This window comes from Sinocyclocheilus rhinocerous, unplaced genomic scaffold (genome assembly GCF_001515625.1).
Source record: "Sinocyclocheilus rhinocerous isolate Xijiao unplaced genomic scaffold, SAMN03320098_v1.1 scaffold1474, whole genome shotgun sequence".
Lineage (NCBI taxonomy): Eukaryota > Metazoa > Chordata > Actinopteri > Cypriniformes > Cyprinidae > Sinocyclocheilus > Sinocyclocheilus rhinocerous.
This window is the reverse complement of record NW_015655412.1, coordinates 278,364-284,506: the sequence shown is the minus strand read 5'-3', so window position 1 is coordinate 284,506 and position 6,143 is coordinate 278,364. Positions and strand designations below refer to the sequence as shown.

Genomic DNA, 6,143 nt, shown 5'->3' with positions numbered 1-6,143 from the left:
TAGATAGATAGATAGATAGATAGATAGATAGACAGACAGACAGACAGACAGACAGACAGATAGATAGATAGATAGATAGATAGGTTTTAAACAGGAAGAACAGCAGTTTTGAGAAAAGAAAATGCAAATGTTAAAAATAGAAATGCAGGACCGTTGCCAAATCATGAGAGAATTACAACAAAAAATTAAAAAGTTATTGCCAATTAAAAAGGCTTAATTCTGTCTATAAAGGATGTTTATAGACTTTTTAGTGATCTTTTCAAAGAGATAATATATGCAATCCAGTAATTGCCTTGATAGACTAGATACTAAAAATAAACAAAAAAAGTTGTGCCATATTTAATTTATTCTTTTATGAACAGCCAGTCAGAAACTAAACACATTTAACTTGTAAAATAAAAACCAATTCATTTATGATTGTTTTAATTTATTATGTGTATTTAAATCTTTTAAATAGTATTTTTATAAATATTTTAAATTAGTATTTTTATGAATTAACTTTTTTTTAAATGTATAATTTATTATAATTTTACCATTTATAATAAATTCAGTATTTCAAGTAGTTTAGGCAAGGAAGAGGTGAGGATCTAAATGCAGCAATAATTTAATGAACACAAAACAATCCAAAAAAACAAGGAACTAAACCAAAACCACGCAACAGCTACACACAGAATGTATAGACAGCGACCGACGAACAAAGACTGAAACACAGAGGTATAAATACACAGGGTAACAAGAGGCTAATGAGTAACAGGTGAGACTAATGAATTACCATGGGAACAAATGAAGGTTACTAAGGAGACAAAGGCAACAGAGGAAACAGAAACTAAACAGAGGAAGACAGAACACAGGAACAATACATCAAAATAAGAGTCAATAACACACAAAACAAGGGAACATGTAACAATTTGTTGAAGTTTGTAAAATTGGTGAGGACTACTGTAAATCCTGTATCATGACAGCACTGATTTAACACCTTGTCGTCTGATTTTTAGTTGTCCTCTAGCTAGGGCTGGGCGTTTTTTCAGATTTTTAAAATTAATTCTAATTTAATGTATTGCCACGATTTTATATTTTTTTATAAATTGAGGAATCTTGATTTAGATAGATAGATAGATAGATAGATAGATAGACAGACAGACAGACAGACAGACAGACAGATAGATAGATAGATAGATAGATAGATAAGTTTTAAACAGGAAGAACAGCAGTTTTGAGAAAAGAAAATGCAAATGTTAAAAATAGAAATGCAGGACCGTTGCCAAATCATGAGAGAATTACAACAAAAAATTAAAAAGTTATTGCCAATTAAAAAGGCTTAATTCTGTCTATAAAGGATGTTTATAGACTTTTTAGTGATCTTTTCAAAGAGATAATATATGCAATCCAGTAATTGCCTTGATAGACTAGATACTAAAAATAAACAAAAAAAGTTGTGCCATATTTAATTTATTCTTTTATGAACAGCCAGTCAGAAACTAAACACATTTAACTTGTAAAATAAAAACCAATTCATTTATGATTGTTTTAATTTATTATGTGTATTTAAATCTTTTAAATAGTATTTTTATAAATATTTTAAATTAGTATTTTTATGAATTAACTTTTTTTTAAATGTATAATTTATTATAATTTTACCATTTATAATAAATTCAGTATTTCAAGTAGTTTAGGCAAGGAAGAGGTGAGGATCTAAATGCAGCAATAATTTAATGAACACAAAACAATCCAAAAAAACAAGGAACTAAACCAAAACCACGCAACAGCTACACACAGAATGTATAGACAGCGACCGACGAACAAAGACTGAAACACAGAGGTATAAATACACAGGGTAACAAGAGGCTAATGAGTAACAGGTGAGACTAATGAATTACCATGGGAACAAATGAAGGTTACTAAGGAGACAAAGGCAACAGAGGAAACAGAAACTAAACAGAGGAAGACAGAACACAGGAACAATACATCAAAATAAGAGTCAATAACACACAAAACAAGGGAACATGTAACAATTTGTTGAAGTTTGTAAAATTGGTGAGGACTACTGTAAATCCGGTATCATGACAGCACTGATTTAACACCTTGTCGTCTGATTTTTAGTTGTCCTCTAGCTAGGGCTGGGCGTTTTTTCAGATTTTTAAAATTAATTCTAATTTAATGTATTGCCACGATTTTATTTTTTTTTATAAATTGAGGAATCTTGATTTTGAATAGAAATATTTCCAAACGTTAGAATTAGACGTTTTGACAATATGACAATGATAACTGTAAAGAGAAAATAATTATCCAACCGCGTGTCGGCGCACGTGATTATCCGCTCATGTGTGACGCGCTCATATGGCTAGGTGCTATTCACACTGAACGCTTTTGTGTTGACAAAGATGCGACGCAGTCAGTGGAAGAGGAAAAACATGCTAGAAGATGGGAGTTAGCTTCTTTTAACTTGAGCTCAGCGTTTTAAGACTGCAGTTTAATGCATGAGACGCAAGCGCAACAGTCAAACACGTCCATGTTTACAAAGAAAAAAACAATGGAAAAGCAGCGCAAGCGAATAAAAAAACCTGTAACTACTGTATGTCTGATATTTCATGTTTGCATCATGGTGACAGGCTGAAAGCTACTGTTGTTTTTACAGAACATTTATAGTCAATAATAGTCTACTGGTGTTATACCTTCAGTCATTTTTTGAATAACCTTGACTTTTGAGAATTTTAAAGCATTTTCCTCATATTATTTCTGAACATATAATATGTATAAGACAAGTTTGTGCTAGATATAGGTGTCATTAAGGCATCTTTTCTGCAAAGATATTTAACAAGTGATTTGTTTAACATTTACATGTCTGTCTGTCTGTGTGTGTGTGTGTGTGTGTGTGTGTGTGTGTGTGTGTGTCTGTCTGTCTGTCTGTCTGTCTGTGTCTCTGTCTCTGTGTGTGTGTGTTCTCAGGCTCTGGGTCAGGTCGGGAAGGTTCTGAAGGTGTATGCAGACGGTGACCTGCGCGTGGCGTTCGGAGGTCAGACGTGGACCTTTAACCCTGCGTGTCTCTCTGCGCAGCGTGGCGAGGTCGACGCCAATCTGATGACGGCTGAGAACTCCAGCGAATCAGGAAGTAAGAATTCACAGGAAGTAGCTCCTCACTGTCCGCCCAGCTCATAATTACACAATGATCACAGTCACTCTGTATGATTAATTTTTGCTGGACTTTCTCTATAACTCTTTCACCGCCAAACACAGACTTTTCCGGGTTTCCATGTTATACACTCGGGGACGCTATTACGCATCTCCTGAAAGAGTTTAGAATCACTCGATCAAAAACACAGATGAGGAAGATGCAGAAACAAGCGATCTCGTATGTAAGCATATGCATATGAAAAATAATGCGATTATCAACAATAAACAGCATATAAATGAAAACTGCCTAATGTTACAGAGTGAAATGTTGATCCAGGAAGTGTTGAAGGACTGTGCAAGCTTAGGGAGTGCTGATGGAAGCCATCTACTGCACATTTGCTTTGATAATATTACTGAATATGATCCAGATGTAGTATTTGATTAAAAATGCAATTTTCTCCGCTTTTTGCTCAAAATTTTGCTTTTTTTTAATGAAACCTACCTACATTCAAGTTTTGTCAAAAAAGAATGCTTGAAGCTAGAATAAAACAGATGTTTTGTTTAAAAGTAGATGCTCTCTTCTTTATTTTGATGTATTGCATGTTCAGATATTCATACAACAAAATATTCTGGTGGCCATGAAATTTTTGTGAAAATCGTAACTTTTTTCAAAAACGCTGGCGGGCGTGTCTCTCTGCGCAGCGTGGCGAGGTCGACGCCAATCTGATGACGGCTGAGAACTCCAGCGAATCAGGAAGTAAGAATTCACAGGAAGTAGCTCCTCACTGTCCGCCCAGCTCATAATTACACAATGATCACAGTCACTCTGTATGATTAATTTTTGCTGGACTTTCTCTATAACTCTTTCACCGCCAAACACAGACTTTTCCGGGTTTCCATGTTATACACTCGGGGACGCTATTACGCATCTCCTGAAAGAGTTTAGAATCACTCGATCAAAAACACAGATGAGGAAGATGCAGAAACAAGCGATCTCGTATGTAAGCATATGCATATGAAAAATAATGCGATTATCAACAATAAACAGCATATAAATGAAAACTGCCTAATGTTACAGAGTGAAATGTTGATCCAGGAAGTGTTGAAGGACTGTGCAAGCTTAGGGAGTGCTGATGGAAGCCATCTACTGCACATTTGCTTTGATAATATTACTGAATATGATCCAGATGTAGTATTTGATTAAAAATGCAATTTTCTCCGCTTTTTGCTCAAAATTTTGCTTTTTTTTAATGAAACCTACCTACATTCAAGTTTTGTCAAAAAAGAATGCTTGAAGCTAGAATAAAACAGATGTTTTGTTTAAAAGTAGATGCTCTCTTCTTTATTTTGATGTATTGCATGTTCAGATATTCATACAACAAAATATTCTGGTGGCCATGAAATTTTTGTGAAAATCGTAACTTTTTTCAAAAACGCTGGCGGGGAAAGAGTTAATGTAAAAGAAAAGATAAGCACGTCCTCTGTTCTCTTCCACACTGTCCTGCATGATACCAACGCTTGTTTTTCTCGTTTCAGCACCGTGTGTTTTTAGTGTATCTCTCTCTCTTTTTCTCTCCTTTACATGCTGTGCCAGTGCTGGATAGTTTGTGATGTTTGATGCATGGTGACATTTTGACTCATTCTGACTGGTTTAGAGGGTTTTGAGCTGTAGAACTGTAACACTAAACCCTTCTCTGAACACAGAATGGAGATGTCTCTTTCTCTCTGTCGTTCAGGTACGGTCATTTCAGTCCTGGAGAAGCTGCTCTCTCAGTCCACGGAGCAGGATCATCCGGGCCGGCTGGTTATCGAGGCGGCTCACGGGAACGCCGTTAAAGTGCGTGAACTGGTGCAGAAATACCCTGAGAAGGTTAGTGCCTCATAGTCTGATTTAGTGGAAAGAAACCGGATTTTGTTTGCATGGGTTGTCCTATGGGAGGGAATCTCCAGACGTTTCAAGTTATTTCTAGCTCTCTCTGTCTGAAGGGTTATAGCCTTTCCCTTTATAAACACACAGCCCACTAGAGACGGCCTGACGCTGCCTAGCTCAGCTCTTTATCTGCGTTTTCAAGGAAAAAGCATCCTCTCTGTAAGATACTGTACTAGAGACTACAGACGGCTGGTTAAAAAGACAGTTAATAAAGAACGGCTGTCCTCAGTGGGATCTTTTTCTGATTAAGCTGATCATAACTAGATAGTTTGGTAGATGTTAAAGGAATAATTCAGCCAAAACTGAAAGCGTTATTATGGATTATGGACTCGTATTTTAGTTAAAAAAATCTTAATGCTGGATTTGTTTCAGCTTTTGTCTTTTTAAGATGTTAACTGATGGACTGGAGTGCTGTGGATTACTTGTGGATCATTGAGATGTTTTTATTAGGGCTGCCCCCTAATAGTCGACTAACCGTTAGTCAACGAGAAGAGGCTTGGTTAACCAAAATGTATTAGTCGCAGAAAAAAACAATCCAGTCACGCAGTCTGTGACGGACAGATCGTTAACGGCTGGTCTATGTGGTAGTACATCGGGCAGGACATCCAAACGCTCGCCTATCATTCATAGACCTCAAATATGGCTAATCATCTGAAATATGTAAGTATTAGCAACTTGACATGGCCGCTCATCTAATGATAACCTAGAAGTGTGTGTGCGGAGAGTGGAAGCTGAACAGTAGCTCATGCAGGACAGATGGAGGCGCCGGTGCGCTCACTTGCTGTTAAAATACTCCCTCATTTTTGGTCATACAGATATATCTTTCGAATCTGTAAAGACTCTACGTTTATTTGTGTGCACTCAGAATAACAATGAAACATTGCGCTATGTAAAATAATGAAAGCACCGTCTTGGTCTCCTTGAACTTGAGCGTGAAACTCTGTGTAGCCACGAAAAATATATCTATAGAGAGTGAAATGTCTCCTTTCAAATGAACCAATTCAAATGGAAAACAAATATTCTCAGATTATGTAGGCTAATTCTGTCAGGGATCTGGAAGGAGGACCCAATCGCAGAAGGGTTTATTTACAAAACAGACAGA

At 36.3% G+C, this 6,143-nt stretch overlaps 1 pseudogene; it reads left to right on the top strand.

The window, feature by feature from the left end:
• LOC107718262 (E3 ubiquitin-protein ligase MIB2-like) overlaps nt 1–6,143 on the top strand; it is a 79,804-nt pseudogene that overhangs the window by 50,678 nt on the left and 22,983 nt on the right.